The following is a 19,321-nucleotide window of genomic DNA, read 5'->3' as shown; positions in this document are numbered from 1 at the left end:
TCATTATCATCAACAGCCGAGGACGTCCACTATGATATAATTTTGGGATTCGGCCTCACCCTACCGACAAAAACCGCCAAGCGATTTAGCGTTCTGGTATGATTTCGTGTAAAAATCGGAGGGGTGTTGATTTTCATCCTACTCCTAAGAAGTTAGCCCTCTCCCATCTATGATTGCATCATCACTTACATCAGGTAAGATTGTAGTCAAGATCTAACTTTTAAAGAATAAAAAAAGAATTTAAACCCTCTAAATTCTCAAACACCACCATCCATCCATTGAGTCATCTGCATTTAGCAGTCTCCTACAACCCATTTAAGATTGGGTTGATCTATGAGCCATCAGCCAGGTCCACCATTTTGGTATTTTATTTATTTATTCTTTATTTTTAAACCACGTAGAAGATAATTTATGCTAAAGGCCTTTTCATGAAAGAAGTCCCCCAGACGCGGCGCTGATGTCTTAATGGTGCTCATTGTCATTTGGTAATGGCGGTCATATTGCCATTTGTGTAAGGCGCTGTCAATTTTAGTTCAGGTTTTAGCCGCGGGACTTCTTTCATGAAAAGGACTCTAGAACTTAGGAAGTAGAGTACAATAGGCGGCCTCATTGTTTAAATTTTTCTAGGTAGCCTAAAAATGTAAAAATATGTAGGTATTATTAAGAATTTAGACGATTTTATCTCGTTAGTAAGAAGTTACGTTAACTAGATATGATACTAATCATACAACAAAGCATTAAAAATAAAATAACAATACTAAGCAATTTATCTTCAAGGCTTTGAAGCTACAAATACATTAAATTATTCTATTCATTACTATAATTTAATAACAAAAAGTACTACCGTAATATGTATTTAGCAAAAACAGGAACAAAAACGTTTAGTTGTTGTTTTTTTTTAATAATTTGTGATATTTTCTAGCAAATGATGAGTTCGTGAGTGTTTTTTAATGTAATGTCTTAAATAGTTAACGCATGTCCAATTACGGTAAGGCTTAATACGCTATGAAGTTCAGACATTAAGGAAGTTATTTTTTAAGAAAACGAAGATATATACAAAGTTGTTGGTGGATAAACGTCACAAACAACAAAATGCCGGTTTATATTCCAACATTTTATCACTCTATATGAATAATAAATTATTATAAAAAAAACTTGAAAATGTCATCAGCAATTTCAAGTAGATAGAACATCGTGCTGATCTATAAAAGGAAATAGAAAATTTTTTCTACGATTTTATTCTGTTGCCCTATTGTGTAACTATATTTTTATATCTAACTTAACAGTGTGAATTTCGAATGCGTCTCTATCGCTCTCTATCTATAGTATCGTGATAGAGAGAGATACATAGAGACGAACTGACATTGTTGAGCATTAAAAAATTAAATTCCATAATAGAGGAGATACGAGTTCATGATCTGCATTTTACCTTCGTAGCTAGTTATTTCGTTGCAATGAGAAAGATGTCGAATATCATTTATTTATTAGATAACACATGAATTGATATACTTTAATTAATCACAATATTACAGATGTGTTTAATTTAGTGTATAATATACGTATTTACATAATTATTTAAGTTATATAAAACTTTAAATATCAACTTGCGTATTAGGAAGTGATGATATAAACATAATTATAAATATTTTAAGAAGTAGGATAAAGAATCCAATTCATTACATAAAGAATACGCTGTAACACAAATGTAGAGTTTGTTTGTGATATTCATTACGAACAAATTAAAATAATAAACCGCTAATTCAATATTATTATTATACAATAATAATTAATCGATGTCACAAAATATACTGATTAGGTATAATGACTCAAGTTCGTATTAAATTTTCTCAATCTACCCGATTCATTGTCTTTGAAACTCGATCAGTCTTTCTTTTGCGTGATAAATTTCTTTGATTAGATTATAAATTCACGGAACTAGACGCATATACCTAAATGTAGCCATTACTCATACGAAAGTTATTTCTTAATATCTTAATACATAGGTATTACATATTTGAGTTGTATCTAAGTTGACAATGTTTTGCAGTTAAATAGTATCTTATTGTTAATATAGTTATACTTAGTTAAATTATTTATTAACCAATTACGTTAGATTATAATTTTAGCAATACGAGCTGACGCCGCGCGGTTTCACCCGCGTGGTTCCCGTTCTCGTAAGAATATGGGGATAATGTAGCCTATAGCCTTCCTCGATATCTATCTGACACTGAAAGAATTTTTCAAATCGGACCAGTAGTTCCTGAGATTAGCGCGTTCAATCAAACAAACTCTTCAGCTTTATAATATTAATATAGATCTATATAATATATAGATCTTTATAATATTAATATGTAAAGCTGTTTGTTTTCCTTTAATAAATAAAAAAAAAAGATCTACCGAAATAATACTGAGCCCCACACTTAGATGTATCTAGAACTAGAATTTTTTTTTATAGTATACTTAGTATAGTAGGCATACTTGTGTAATTTACACATACCATGAAGCAGTGTAAGCTCCTATACGATGGCAATTAAGACCACGTCAGCCACTCAGCCACCCAGGGCGTAGCAATGTGTAATTGTCTCAAGTTCTCACTGTTGGTGCTCTCACAAATGATCCGTGACGCCCCTAACCTCACCGACTTGGTTAAAACATCAAACGCATGACTAATTGTGGCGAATTATATAAGGAAGTATAGTTTAATAAGCGAGAAAATCGTGCTGATGTCATGAGTATCATTCTGAGTTCTCACCATGTTACACCGGTGAATCTTTGAGTTTACTAATATGAGTATACTCGTATGAGACAAAAATGCATATAATTATACTTTACTTTGAGCGATTAGACTTAACTTTAACATCATCTTAAGATGCTGCGGATGATCGCATTCAGTGTGTAAGAGGCTTAAAATTTTAGTGTGTGAGCATTTGTGTGTGAAAGGTATTTCATGCAATCATATAATAACAAAAAATATTAACTTTTGGCGACAGAAGGAGGAGAGGTCGAGATATTAAAATAGAGCATACCTTTGTTCTGCTCTACGTTTAAAACGGAAAATCCATGGTTGCTGCGGGGTTTATGAACAACAGAATTTTTTTTTTTCAAATTCGATTTTTATTTAATTTTGTGTGCATATCTGGTTAGTCTGAGAATCTTATAGGCCAATTAGAATACGTTAGCTTAAGTTTCTTAGTTTTTTTTCTCAATAAAACAATATAGATTTTTATATTTATATTAAACGCAAACTTTTAGGAAATTCTTATTATAGTGTTAATGAGTATATAAATGATAAAAAAGCTTGGTGTTAAACTGTATTATACGACGTGTGCTTAGTTTTAAATAAGTTTGTAAAATGGTGGTAAACAAAAAAAAAATAAATCTTGGATGAGTTTGTTGTGGGCTCTTCTCGAACCGAGGCGCGTTTGGAACCCTTTAATTTTAAGTTTTCGACTATTATTACCACCATTAGACTAAATTAAATTAAGACATAATCTTGACCTTTCAAAAGAGCTTGTAAACTAAGCCTAATTAAAATAAATGATTTTTTATTTTATTTTATATGCTAATTAACTAAACTAACTAAGCTAGTCACAAATAATACAGTTTCGTAACGTCGCGTTAAACTGAGGCGTTAATCGATTGTCTTAATACTTTGATACCATTGTTTGGACCGGTACAGAATGTCAGTGGGCTAGCGGTTGTCAGGCCGGCAGTCTGCGTGATGTGCGGGGCCTTGGCCCGGACAGGGTGCATACCGGTTCCAGATAATTCGATAATTAAATTGACAAGTCCATTGCAAATCACATTTTGTAGTGTAAGCATGCGGATTAGTTGCGAGTACCACATCAATAAATAAAATTGAAGTGTCTGTCTGTGGTTTTAAAATAACTATGTTTTTCAATATAGCTTGACAAGTTCGTTCATAACACTCATAATGGTCCGCGCGGGCCGGGGGGTGTGTTGCGATGAATGAAAACCACGATTCCCCGCATGAACGATTTCACATCCGCGCAATCTTTCCCCCCGTCGCTCGCATAGGATTGTCATCAACGAACTTGCCAAGCTATAGCTATATACGATAGTAATACATAATGAAGCTTTATTTAAAATGTTTGTCTTTCTGTTTGTCCGGGCTAATTTTAACGAGACTCTCACTGGTAGAGGTCAGATAGCAACATATACGCTACTTAAATATACATGGTTACCGAGGGATTTGTAAAAACATAATTTGACCAATGATAATTTTATACTATAGATCGGTTACATCCCTACAAAATCACCGCAAAAAGTGATCCGAATAATAGGCTACAAAACTGAGCGCACAATTGCACAATTTTGTCTTTGATTACACTATTTATTTACGTATACATATTAGTTTTTCACGATACTGAGTCTCATCCATAGATGGCTCAGTATCGTGATGTTTGGAAGTCCCTACAAAAGGCCTATGTCCTCCAGTGGACGTCCATCGGTTGACATGATGATGATGATGATGATGATGATGATGATGATGATACAGTTTTTACATTTCTTGAACACACAACTCGACATTGTAGACGATATTTAGGTAGGTATTATTTGTTTATATAACATTCGTTGTTGACCACAACTAACATTGAGATGTGGAAATTTCCTCTTTTGAGCGCCTCATTTTTCATGACCTAGTAAAACATTTAACATTATTTAACATCATAGAATTTGACGCATACAAAGTCACGGGTGTCTGCTAGTTATAAATATAATACTGAATTGACTTGTTAGTTGCTACTTGATGTAGTAGTGGAGCTAGTTTTGTGCTAGCTCTCGTCTGCGGAAGTGCTTCCGCCTTGCTTTTTGCAGCTCAGCATTGCTGAGTTCCGGTTTGTAGTGTGTGATAATCGGTGTAACGCACACACATGAGTTTTTGTGATAATGACTTTTAATAATGAGGAACACGACGCAGACAGAGATTTTTTGTTTTTACTTCAAATAGCCTATAATAAAAGAAGTTATTTCTGTAGGCTTATTCAATATGATTACATATACAAAATTGAGATTCTATAAACAAATGTCATCCGGTGCTTACTGGTGGATATCACACAGTAAGTAAATGACATTTTGTCAATTGATTTGATGTTTATTTTAATAGGTAAAATAAAGACTAAAATAGTGAATAGGACTGGTCTGTCATGTCATAGTTTCTGCCATGGGTTATTACCACACAAACGCCGCCAAGCGAATTAGCAGTCTGTAGGTACCAGACTGCTTTTACGCGTTCAAAGGTAGGTATAAGCCCCCATTCACACGAGCATTTTTTAACGCAAGTTAAAAAAGCGTTTTAATACAACAAATGCATTCCCATGTTCACACGGCAGCGTTTTAAAAACGCGACGCTTTTTTTCGAGCTGAAATAGACCTGAAATAGAACGATTTTTAACGCCCGTTAAAAAAACGCACGTACAAATGGGGGCTAAGGCGTAAAAACACTACAGTAGTATGGATAGAGTACCTCTATGAAGTAATCCTACTACCAATTGACTGCATTGTCACAACATCAGATGAGATCCGCGTTAAAGATTAATTTGTCGTTGCTTAAATACAATGAAGTATCGATTTAATTGGACGTCAATAAACATATGTAATATGCAGTGGGTGCTGCATTTTTAGGGTTCCGCAGCCAAATGGCAAAACCGGTACCCTTATAGATTCGTCATGTCTGTCTGTCCGTCTGTCCGTCTGTATGTCACAGCCACTTTTTTCCGAAACTATAAGAGCTATACTGTTGAAACTTAGTGAGTAGTTGTGTTCCGTGAACCGCATTAAGATTTTCATACAAATAAAAAAAAACTCAATTATTTTTCATCAAATCTACAACCAACCAAACATCATCCATAGAAACCTCGCACGTATGGCGAGGTTTCTATGGATAGCTTTTCAAAAATGATATTGAAGTTTCCAATATATTCTTTTTCTAAACTGAATAGTTTGCGCGAGTGACGCTTCCAAAGTGGTAAAATGTGTATCCCCTCTCTATAACTTCTAAAACAAAAGAATGATAAAATAAAAAAAAAATAAGATGTACATTATTCATACATCAAACTTCCACCGAAAATTGGTTTGAACGAGATCTTATAAGTAGTTTTTTTAATACGTCAAAAATCGTAATCGTAATATTGTGTACATATTTAAAATGTGTATATGTAATTAAAGAGCAAGAAGTTCATGTTACTTGCCGCTACGGAACCCTTCATGGGCACGTCCGACTCGCACTTGGCCACTTTTTAGCTTACGAAATCGAAAGTTGCGGTAGTGGTATCAATCACTCGGACCTTGGATTTGATTCTGTCACTCTTCAGTTCACTTCAGTTACTGCTGCGTAGTCGGCTGGAAACGTCCACTGCTTGCGTAAACGATGTCTTGGTAAAATTACCTAAGTAAATTGTTAATCTAGCAATACATACACGAGTAGTGTACCTTTATAGCCTCAATAACTCAACGGTAAGAGCGGTCGGACTCATTACCGAGGGGTGATGGCTCTATCCCTGCTCCGTTGGTCTATTGTCGTACCCACTCCTAGCACAGTCTTTCCCGACTAATGAATGGTATTTTATATGGGATTCTATGGTATACGTCCTTGGGTGGAAAATAAAAAACGAATATATAAAGAAAAAACAATTTAATAGAAGTTATTGATTAACTATTATCTTCTGTCTTAGACAATGGTTTGAAGAATTATAAATTTTTTTCTTGCTTGACATTTTTTAAAAGCTTCTATTCAGAGTGATTTTAAGCAGTGGCATTCTTAAACCATCCATTCGTAATTTCGGCAAAAGGTTTTTGCAAGTTAAAGTTTTAATTTGCAGATTTTACGTCAGTTTAGTCTGTCAGATCCGCGAATAACGAAATATTTAGACGCGAATATTGGAATTGGGACGCAATTTTCAATCAATCCGCGAATAGTTAAAACGTTAATAAAGGAAGTTTTTACTGTATTATAAAAGATAAGGTAAATATTCTTTTATAAAAAAAATATATCATTACTTAGTACTTCAATGACTGATTTTCTGAGTGATTCACGGATTGAATGACAGACTGAAAGACTGACTGATTAATCAACACAGAGTCAAAACCTTGAAACAAAATTTGGCAATTAAATAATCGTTTTATTGATTTTTTATGTCGGTAACAATTAAAAAGACTTAAGATAAGTAACTAAAAATATTGTGAATTAAAAATCCGACTGCGCATAAAGCGGTTAAGAAATCCAGGGAATAATTAAGATTCGATCATTATTATTTCAATCGCTTCATTCAAAGATATAATAAACTATGTAGGATGTCACACCCTAGACGTATATCACACACAAAATGGATAACTTAATAGGCTGCAGAAAGCATGAAAGAATTTAAAAATTCTTGCATTTTTGTATACATATAATATCTGCAAAAATGGAATAATTTTAACTAACGATTGAAATACCTACTCTATGATTAATGGTGTTTTAAAACTATTTGTATTAATCAAAATTTGCTCGTACACTAAACGAACCCGTTTAGTCCGTAATTGATTTAATTGGCGGCGATAACCTTTTAGTTTCAAGTGTTTCTTTTTATTCGATTACATCATTTATTATTTTGGGTTGGTAAAATAATTGTACCTACCCACTATTATATAATTTATCTAAGGAAAAACTATTTTAATTACCGGTGAAATAACATAAATACAATTTTAGTTGTAAAACTATTATTTCATCAATTACATAGTTATTATGTATAGTAAAACTAATTAAACATATTTAAAAAAAAACACTACATTGCTCATTTATTACTTACTAGCTGATGCCGCGCGGTTTCACCCACGTGGTTTCCGTTTACGTAGGAATACGGGTATAATATATGGCCTATAGCCTTCCTCGATAAATGGGCTATCTAACATTGAAAGAATTTTTCTAATCGGACCAGGAGTTCCTGAGATTAGCGTGCAAACAAACAAACAAACTCTTCAACTTTTTATTATTAGTATAGATATACCGACAACCACTTGCCTGCGAGTTTGTAAGATTCCATTCCTTGTAGACGGAAATTATTTTTTAAAATTTGAAGAAGAGATAGATTATAGTCTGGATAGGCTACTTTTTATCCCGGAAAAATCTATGGTTCCCGAGTTATTTGTGAAAAACTAAATTCTACGCGAACGAAGTCGCGGACGTCCGCTAATTAATAAATAGATCAATGTATGATTAATAGATGATTGATTGATTTCTAAATAATTTAAACATAACGCGAAAATGTTATGTAGGCATGATATTAATTTTAAAGCCTTTAAAAATCTTTACGTTTAGACAGATCGTATCTTTGATCTATCTTGCGCAATTTCGGATACTTTGGTTTAAAGCCAAGAATCTTAGACCACTGCTTTGACACATAACATCATATATGAGATCGCCATCAAGGTTAAACTAGACGTTGAATATAAAAAAACTAAACTTTAAAACGGTTACAGTAATGAATATTAGACCTAATTAGCGTCCACCGAGTTATTTTTACATTCAAGGTCATTACGGGACCCATCCAGCCGTGTCTAGCCTAAATACCTGAGCAATAATTGACTAATTGCGTACCTCTGCAACCATCACTCTTAATGCTCAGGAATTTGGTCTAGTACTGGACACCGTTACAATACCTGAATATACGAGTATGACAGACAACTGTAATCAACATTTATTATTCAAATGTCACAATAATTTAAATCTCGTAGGAAGCTATATTTCTCATGATAATCTCTCAAACCGCTATGCCATTATCTTGGAAATCTTTAATATCTACAAACGTTAACCTTAATTGTCTTTTCAACACCCAATTTATTATTTACCTTAGATCACTTACTCAGTTGAGTGCGTATAATAACTGAATGATTGTACAAAGTTACATGCCACCCCAGTAGTGCTAACATGCGACCAAGTGAAGAGATATAGACAATATGTCGACCAATGGCGTCGGAGTTCTCACAGTGCCATCTCTTTCGTCCCAACGCAATGAGATGGCACTTTGTTCAAATTTGTCCATTTCTTTTCACAAGATATACCTTTATAAATATCGTTAGTCGCATGTTAGCACCACAGAAGTCTATTCTGGCGTGTCATGGTCATGGTTATGGGCGTGAGCGGAAGTACTGCCAGAGGGCTAGCCCTAAGCAGTGTGTTGATTTATTTCTAGCATTAAATCGTATAAAACGTATTTAATTATTTTCTTCTGGGTAATGACACTCCTTGTCACTAAAAACACAGAAATGAAAAATGTCCTAACTAAATAACTCACAACTAAAAATTTATATCTTTAAACGTATTGATCGCTCTAAATATACGAACCTATAAGTGACTTCCTTACTAAAAGTAAACCTTAGTTAACTTCCACATATTCATCGATACAAACCTTTGAGCTCTGCACATCCTTGGCATTGATATAAGACATAAGACCTAAGAGTTCTTAATCAAGAGTGAATTACTTTAAGTCATTATCATCATCAACATCCGATAGACATCCACTGCTGGACAAAGGCCTCTTGGACTACCAAGCAAAACGTAAGCATCCAACGGCTCCCTGCAACCCGCTTGATATTCTCAGTCAATCTAGTGGAGGGTCGACCAACGCTGCGCTTTCCGGTCGCCATTCCAACAACTTGGGGCCCCAACGTCCATCGGCTCGTCGAACTATGTGCCCTGCCCATTACCACTTCAGCGTCACCACTCGCTGAGCTATACCAGTGACTTTGATACTTTTGCGGATCTCCATTCTGATTCGATCACGCAGAGAAACTCCAAGCATTGCTCGCTCCATCGTCCGCTGAGTGACTTTGAGCCGTTTTATGAGGGCCACAGTTAGCGACCAAGTCTCGGATCCGTAAGTCACTTCCAGTAATTTATTAAACAAGTAACAATTAGTATAAAGTCGGTCAATGCGGCCACGTGATAATGTAGGACACGCTCACTTTCTGTTCGCTATACGTAGTGTGTATGTTTGCGCGTAACGCGATATCTTGGGAATGTGATTCTGTACTTATGAAGTGTGTTGTGAGATTTGATGCCGTTTACCGGCAGGTTAAGTGGAACTATCTGCTACTGTTTGCTTTCTCTTCATTAATATTTGGGCACGTGTTGGCTGTACCGCGCTAGCCGTATACTCTTAGTTATACGAAAGTTTACTTGCAGCTATATGCTGTTCGTGTAATAAAATCAAATTGTTCTCAAATTACAATATCAAATTAGGAAAAATGTTGGTATTTTATTTTATTGTATGATACTTAAAATAATGCTTGCTAATGTTGTATGAAACACGAAAAAAAAAGTAAATCTTATGTTCTTGTAATAATAATAATAATAGCCTTTTATTTAGATTATTAATTTTTACTAAACTAAAAACATAAACGAAAGATTTATGAGTATAGTAGCTGTTTCTTGGTTATTTTTTGGAAATCTGTTTGCCAATCGGCAAAGGCCACCTCCAACCTCTTCCATTCCTGTCTATCTTCAGCCACTCTGTTCCACGTCACGTCACGTTCTTGTAGATAGAAAATATTAATGCAAATACTGACTTTAATTACTGATAAGGACTTAACTGTGATGCTGAAATGCACAACACACCGAAAAGCACGGCGTTGGTCTACCCAATACTATTTATTCAAACTGATTGTAGGGTGCCGCTAGATGCAGGCTCAAGTCCAAGGTCCTTACTGGAAAAGAAGAAGCATGGACGTCCAGTGATAGTCTTTACATGGAAAAAGAAAAAATATAGACGTACAGTGAAAGTCCTTACAGGAAAAAGAAGAAACATGGACGTACAGTGAAAATCCTTACAGGAAAAAGAAGAAACATGGACGTACAATGAAAATCCTTACAGAAAAAAAAAGAAACATGGACGTAATGTGAAAGTCCTTACAGGAAAAAGAAAAAACATGGGAGTACAATGAAAGTCCTTACAGGGAGAAAGAAGAAACATGGACGTTGAATGAAAGTCGTTACAGGAAAAAGAAGAAACATGGACGTACAGTGAAAGTCCTTGCAGGAAAAAAAAGAAACATGGACGTCCAGTGCAGGTCCTTACAGAAAAAAAAAAAAAGCATGGACATCCAGGAGTGGGCGTTAATGATAATGTTGATGATGATGATAAAATATAATAAATAAATAAATAGTCATATTTATATTATGTGATTCAGACTATATATTTACGTTAAACTTTTCGAAAACATGAAACGTGAGAAATGCAATCTTTCTCATTATTAGCGTAATAAAAACTGTATGTAGCTTTACTCGTATTTATTTTCACTCAACTTTGAGGTCAAGCTCAAATATCGCGTTTTGTATGTGTGCGTGTTTTTAACTTGATCTGAAACAACAGGTGGCCGATTAAGTATCCAATCTTGACCCGCATATGTAATGTGTAGCAATATACGTTTTAAATGTAACATTTAACTCTATGCTACATGAACTCTACGTAAAATTGTATTGTTTTAGGGTTATTTGTGACATACCCAACGATTTCATATGGGAAATATGTCACTAGCAAGTCTAAACTGTCTTAAATTAATTGAGTTGCATAGGAAACAAAGAAAGTTATATATAAATAATACCTAAATATTGTACACAATGTCGAGTTGTGTGATCAGGAACTGTAAAAACTGAGTGCTAACTTAATTTACGGAACCCTACACTGCGCGTGGCCCGACACGCACTTGGTCGTTTTTTATAAGAGCATTTGCCATACATAAATATGGTATTGAACACAAAATTATGCATATGTACGCTCAGTGGAGATGCTAAATTCAGATCACTTTTTGCGGTGATTTTGTAGGCAAGTAACATATCTAGAGTATATAATATCTCTCCGCGGTTTTACCCCAAGACTATAGGCATATTTTATACCCATTTCCATAGGAATACGGGGATAAAATATAGCCTATGTTACTTGGTAAAGATGCAGGTTTTTATTACAAAAAAAGTGCGCCAATTTTGTACTACGTACGTTCGGAACCCTAAAAATACCATTTCCTTCAATAGATCCCCCTACTACGTCTCACAAATTTTATCTCTATATAGTATTTGTGTAAATGTATTAAGTGAATTCTAAATTGGTTTCGGCCATGACTGGTTACTACCTAGCTGACAAATCTTGGACTGTCTATTCACTACGTAAGACTGACAATGTTTAATTGCTTAATCAATTCTATAGAAAAATACAGGTTAACAAATTACAAATAAGTAATCAATAGGTATGTGTAATGACATAATTTAATATCTATTTATCTTTTTCAGATTACCACAATTACCAGAAAATTTGGATACTCCTAGGTATGTGCTTGAAGTCTACTTCTTTACTTCAGTTTATAAGAACCTCGTAAAAGTATTCATCGTAATCTTGACTGGGAGGCTTCGGCCGTGGCTAGTTAAACCGGCTCCGGCAAAGACGTACCGCCTAGCGATTCAGCGTTCCGTTACGATGTCGTCTAGAAACTGAAAGTGGTGTGGATTTTCATCCTTCTCCTAACACGTTAGCCCACTTTCATCATATTACCATCCAATGAGATTGTAGTCAAGGGCTAACTTGTAAATAATAAAAAAAAAACAATAATGTGAGTGATAACTTCTTTTTATTCTTGTTGCGATTCTAATCACTTTCTCGTAACGTAAGTAAAAAATATTATTTCATTAATAATATCAATGCCAGTTTCCAAATCCAACCTTTACAAAAATAATATTGTTCCTTTCTATTAAATCATAATTGAATTAAGATATACTATTTAAGGTCAACTTATTTGTTATCTAGTGAATCTGCTAGATATTTCAAAATAAATAAGTAACATTCTAGTTTTCAATTTGAAATAAAAGATGTACAATTAATGACATCAAAATTGATTTAATTTACGCAACTTTGTTGTATTAACTAAGCACTATTGTATACAATTATATACAGGATGCCCCGTAAATTGCTCGACGACAAGTACGCCTAGTTAATAAAATAAAATTTATATTTTGTTATATTCATATCATAGCTGATAGCTGACATCAAGATAGCTGACATCAAGGCCTACTATAATAACAAAATATAAATTTTATTTTATTTACTAGTCCTATGAGTTTGCGTTATTTATATGTAGAAGTTATTGCTGTTTGAAATCGGCCAAGATATTTAATTAAATTAAATGATAACAGTTTTTTGGGACAGTTTAATACCGCTTTATCATATCATATATAAATCATATGAGTTAAATAAAAAAAAAACAATTAAAGATTTAAAAGCTTAATGCAAAGCAACATCGAATATAGAAATGACCTAAGTAGCGATGCCAAAAACAAGCTATTGCGTCACTACTGTAGTAAAATCCTATCCTACTAATGTTATAAACGCGAAAGTTTGTATGGATGTTTGAATGTATGTTTGGATGTTTGTTTGGATGTATGGATGTTTGTTACTCTTTAACGCCGCTACTACTGAAGCGATCTGGCTGAAATTTGGAATAGAAATAGATTTTACTCTGGAATAACACATAGGCTACATTTTATCCCGAAAAAATCCATGGTTTCCCAAGATTTGTGAAAACTGATGATTTTAATAATATGAATGTTGCTCTTTCACGCCTTGACTACTGAACCGAATTAGCTGAAATTTGGTACTGAGATATATTATAGCCTGGATTAACACATAGGCTTCTTTTTATCCCGAAAATATCCATGGTTCCCGGGATTTGTGAAAACTAAATTCCACGCGGACGAAGTCGCGGGCGCCCGCTAGTTACTTATACAACAAACGCTGTTATGTATAACTAGTCCAACAATAGGTATATAAAGCACACCGGCCATAATGATCGAGGCATTAAAATTTTATTATAAGAAAATTGATATTGATCTGTGCAAATTGACGTCGGGCCGTTTCGCAATAGTAATCACATATGATGGGTGTTTTGTAATTCAAATTACTTACATCTTGATGATGTGGCGACTTTGTATGGATTTGATTGTTGTATTCACTTTTTAAGGCCGCGCTCTACGTAAAATGTTTTATTACGGGATGGATAGAAACGTATTTTTTTCATACTGAAGATACTCGTACAAGAGGCGCTCGTACGAATAGAGGATCCTGAGAATAGAGAATAATGGCATTTTTAAATGCACTAGTGTGTTCTTCTCAGATGCCCCGGCTTCTCAGGGATTCTATAGATACAAATATTATGATTAGTCCATACTTGACAGACACCCCGCGCCCGTCGACCGCTGCCAAGCTTAGGTACAGTAGACTGATTCACTAACTTTGACGTATGTTAGTTGACATATAAATGTTCATTTACATGAGCGGCAGCTGCTACCGACGACTGCAGTCGGTGACATCTCGGCGGCAGCCAACAGGAGTTGACTTCAGTCGGCGACCGCCGTCAACCGCCGCCGAGAGTCGACTGCAGTCGTCGGTAGAAATGCCGCTCGTGTAAATTAAAATGAACCCTAATACGAAATTGAGATTCTGTGTAACAAATATCATCCGATGCCTACTGTCGAACATTCGTAGATAGAACATACATCATCATCATCATCATCATATCAGCCGATGGACGTCCACTGCAGGACATAGGCCTTTTGTAGGGACTTCCAAACATCACGATACTGAGCCATCTGCATCCAGCGAATCCCTGCGACTCGCTTGATGTCGTCAGTCCACCTGGTGGGGGGTCGGCCATCAGTGCGCTTACTAGTGCGGGGTCGCCATTCCAGCACTTTGGGACCCCAACGTCCATCGGCTCTTCGAACTATGTGCCCCGCCCATTGCCACTTCAGCTTCGCAACTCGTTGAGCTATGTCTGTGACTTTGGTTCTTCTGCGGATCTCCTCATTTCTGATTCGATCACGCAGAAATACTCCTAACATAGCTCGTTCCATCGCCCACTGTGTGACTCTGAGAACATACATATGGGTTTGTTATTTTTATAGATATAAACCTTCCTGTTGAATCACTCTATCTATGCTGCTGAACTGCATTAAAGTCGGCAAGATTAAGCGAAAATCCTTCGGGAGCTACTTTTATTTTATACTAGCTAATGATGATGGAGATATAGCCACCGTTGCTAACACCAATAACACCAGTTGACCGTCGTAGAACAGCTGATTGGCGGCAGTTCATACATACTAATGTATGATGTAGTTGTTTGTATATATTCTATCTATTCTCAGGAAGCCGGTTTAACTTTGAATATATTAGTGAGTAGACAGCACAAACGCCTTTGAGTGTATAAACTAAAAGAATATCAGCACAACAGAAACGTGTTCTCAAATTATTTAGAGTGATACGAGGAGGAGAGGAGGAGTTCATATTCCAAACGCTTCTTTTATCATTCGTTTACCATCAATATGTTTTTAAGAGCCGTGGTAGTCCAGTGGATATGACCTCTGCCACCGATTCCGGGTTCGAATCCGGTCCGGGGCATGCACCTCCAACTTTTCAGTTGTGTGCATTTTAAGAAATTAATTAGCACGTGTCTCAAACGGGAAAAAACATCTTGAGGAAACCTGCATACCAGAGAATTTTCTTAATTCTCTGCGTGTGTGAGGTCTGCCAATCCGCATTGAGCCAGCGTGGTGGACTATTGGCCTAACCCCTCTCATTCTGAGAGGAGACTCGAGCTTAACAGTGAGCTGAATATGGGTTGATAATGACGATGAAAACGTTTTTAGCGACCATTCATAGACAGGTGATAATTTTAAACATACTTGATTAGCATTCCTCCATTTGTGCCTACTGCAAATATTTATAAAGCTAAAGAGTTTGTTTGGGTGAAAACACTAATCTTAGGTAAGTAGGTAATACAGGTTCGAATAAAAATTATCTTTCGAAGATAGCCGATTAATTGATTAAACGTGTGAAACCGCGGGGAACATATAGCTTTTTTATAATTTTGGCAAGCCAATAGAATGCACACAAATTATTGTAAGTTGGCCGAATAATTGACAACTTTTTAATTGTGCATAATCGAAAGGATATCGGGATTCTGATGCGATCGGTGCCCAATTTAGTTGAACGATTTAGTTGCAGAAGCTGTGCTGGGTCTCAAATAACACTATACTTATTAGATTACTCTGCGATTTATTCGGCCAACTTGATATCGTATGTCTGCGGGGACTCTTACTGTCTGAGGTAGTTGTTTGTGTATACGTAGGTACATACGTATCATAATTTAAAACAAACAGTACATTCAACATTATAAACACTACGATACTATTGTTACGATAGTCTAGTATATGTTATGTTTAGAACAATTCTCTATCTGTGTTTGTAAATAGAATTGATGAGACTAATTTTTTATATCTTATTGTAATGTATAAGAAAAATGCACTAGCATAATTACATTATTGTTCAATCTGTGATGGCATAATTGATAGATGGAAAAGGCTAGCACTCACAACCCAGTTTATTAAAAAAATAAAAATGAAATGAATGTTTTAAATTCCAAAGAATATGGAAATCCTACTAATATACTACCGCCAAGCGATTTAGCGTTCCGGTATGATGTCGTGTAGAAACCGAAAGGAGTGTGGATTTTCATCCTACTCCTAACAAGTTAGCCCGTTTCCATCTTAGACTGCATCATCACTTACCATCAGGTGAGATTGTAGTCAAGGGCTAACTTGTAAAGAATAAAAAAAAGGCTACATTTAATCCCGGAAAAATCAATGGTTCCTACGGGATTTGTGAAAGACTGAATTTTTACTATTCCCCGCGGACGAAGTCGCGGGCGTATGCTAGTTTTTAAATACATTCTCTATCTACCAAAAAGTTATAGTCAAAAAATTGTCCATTTTGTTATGTTCGTAGCCGGACTTTTTTATCATTATTATAATTCTAGACCTATCATTTTTATCAGCCACATTGTGGTTACAATACTAGTTTATTACATCGTAGTTAGTTGTAGTTCTACGTACATGTGTTACATTTATTTACTGACTCTCAATAAAAGAATGTTTTCAAAATCAATTTAATAGATCCAGAGATTACACCCTACAATCTGTCATTATCTACAAAGTCACAAACTTTGCCACTTGATAATATTAGTATAGTCGATTTGTATCCAGGTAATAATAACATCTATATATTCAGTATACAGTCCGGAAAATTGTAATTGATTTCAACATGATGTATACGCAAGTCAATCAAACGTCACCGTGACTACGTGAATTATCTTACAATGCTCATACCATTGTTAGCATATTAATAAATAATTCATTATCCATGATTACAATATTATACCTTTTAACGATTTATAAGCCTATAAACATAGAACTCTTCAAGATTAAATGTCTTAAGATCGATGAATGATCGAATAAAAATTGCGCTGCAATAAAGCTTATTTATTTCTTAACCTGTCAAAATATTGGCGAATTTAAAAAAATAACAATAATACGTGACTTTGAATAATTATTCATATCAAAAATGTAAATAAAAATTTCTAAAAAAACGTTTTGATTTGACAATCGTTAAATGTTACACATTTTCCAGAAATTAAAAATAATTACAACTATTTTATTAAATCTAGGTACTTCAAAAAAGAGGAAAATTCTATAATAAGATGCATAGAGTTTTTTTATGTTTGTTCACCGATTTCTTGGTCAATAATTGATTGGTTGACGATTCATTTTAAAATACGTAATCAAATTACATTCTTTAAATATACATATATTACTAGCGGAGGCCCGCAACTCCGTTCGCCCTTAGACATCCTTAATCCGGCCCCCTCGCAAAATCCGTTCTTAGCGGACGTCTACTATCTTTAAACTACCTCCCTGCCAAATTTCATCTTTGAACGTCACGTAACCGTGGCATACAGTATTACTAACGCCATCTAGAATTTATACTTATAATACGAATTCTATACATTTTGTACATTCTGTACATTGAAGATATTTTGAAAATGTTTGTTGGGGGCCATTATATAATCGATACTATTTTTTTCGATTTTTTTTTTGTTATTCGGGCACCACGCTGAAACTACTGAATGAATTTAAAAGAAACTTGGCTTTGTTAAAGACCATAATACGGAGAAGGTTATAGGATACATTTTATTGCGAAAATAAAGTAAGAAGGGGGTGTAATAGGGGTTGAAAGTTTGTATGGAAAGTCTTTAATTTTTAGAGTTAAAGATTTAAAAATTTGTTCATAAATCATAAAAAAATACGAAATATAATGGAATTCAAAAATTTTTAAATTTCAAACTCTAAAGTGGTAAAATAGGGCTTGAAAGTTTACATTGATTTCCACGCAGACGAAGTCGCGGGCGTCCGCTAGTATACCCTATACGCAATGCACAATTGATATTGCGATACGCCGTTGCTCTTGAGCGGAGGCGTGCATAAAATAAATGCAAAGATTTCGTCTCGACGTCGACGCTTATGCACGCTGCAGCTGGCGATTTGCTACGGATATTTCTATACTTAAAGTTTACTAGTCAAGTTCATTTCACTAGCAGTTTAGATTATTAGGGTTCCGTCATAAAGTTAATATTGTCCTTGAATTATGGCCTTTTATAATATAAAAGGCCATAATACAATAGGAAGTATTTTGGTACCCCCTACTAGTACTCAATTAACAACACCGAGTAGTCAAGGCTGTCCCTCGCCAGTTGGACTAACTTATATATCTTACCCACTTCTAGCACAGTATTTACTAGATTGAAAGGTGAAAAATATTGGTCATACTCATATTTCGCTACTATTTTTACCCGAATACGGCGCAGCCAAAAGGAAGGGCATGATTTTGGCAGTTTGTGTACCTATATTCCACCGTAGACCCTAAACTAATGAACCGATTTGAATGAATAGGGTGTCAAAAGGTTCATAATAATAGCGCGGGCGACGTAGGCTATAAGCATAATATAATAAACGTATATAACAAAATTATAACCTCATGTTCTTACCTCTTTAGCACTTTTTTACGTAGTTGGGTTTTAAACTTTTTTAACGTTTAAAACTTCATGAGCTCCGTAATGTTAATTTCTAATTAAACATATTTAGAAATAACGCAGTCATCATAATCATCATATTTTATCCTTAAAGGAGAGGACAAGGAGTTTTGCTGCCAGGGTTGACAGGCTTAGGGTGATAATATTTAACTCTTCAACTATACTATCAGATAATAATGATAATGACCGGGACCGACGGCTTAACGTTCTCTCCGAGGCACGGGTATATAGCAAAAAGGATAACCACTAGAACAGCGATGCATAGTTAGAAACTATGTATGTTCCACATTAGTAATGCATGAAGATTAACGCTTTAATAATACTCTGTGTATCGTCTACAATACAACAAAAA

The 19,321-nt window shown here is 34.9% G+C and overlaps 1 protein-coding gene across 4 annotated transcripts in view; it reads left to right on the top strand.

The window, feature by feature from the left end:
* The window catches only part of LOC112052559 (uncharacterized), a 134,972-nt gene that overhangs the window by 23,735 nt on the left and 91,916 nt on the right, over positions 1 to 19,321 (top strand). For 3 of the 4 annotated variants that reach the window (XM_024091686.2, XM_052888451.1, XM_024091685.2), the window contains exon 2: positions 12,287 to 12,322. The exons of the other annotated variant lie outside the window; for it this stretch is intronic. The gene's annotated coding sequence lies outside the window, so the exon portion shown is untranslated. The remainder of the gene's footprint in view (positions 1 to 12,286; positions 12,323 to 19,321) is intronic. 4 annotated transcript variants of the gene reach the window in all.

This window comes from Bicyclus anynana, chromosome 2 (genome assembly GCF_947172395.1).
Source record: "Bicyclus anynana chromosome 2, ilBicAnyn1.1, whole genome shotgun sequence".
Taxonomy (NCBI): Eukaryota; Metazoa; Arthropoda; class Insecta; order Lepidoptera; family Nymphalidae; genus Bicyclus; species Bicyclus anynana.
The sequence above is the reverse complement of the archived record's forward strand: the minus strand, read 5'-3'. Positions and strand labels throughout refer to the sequence as shown.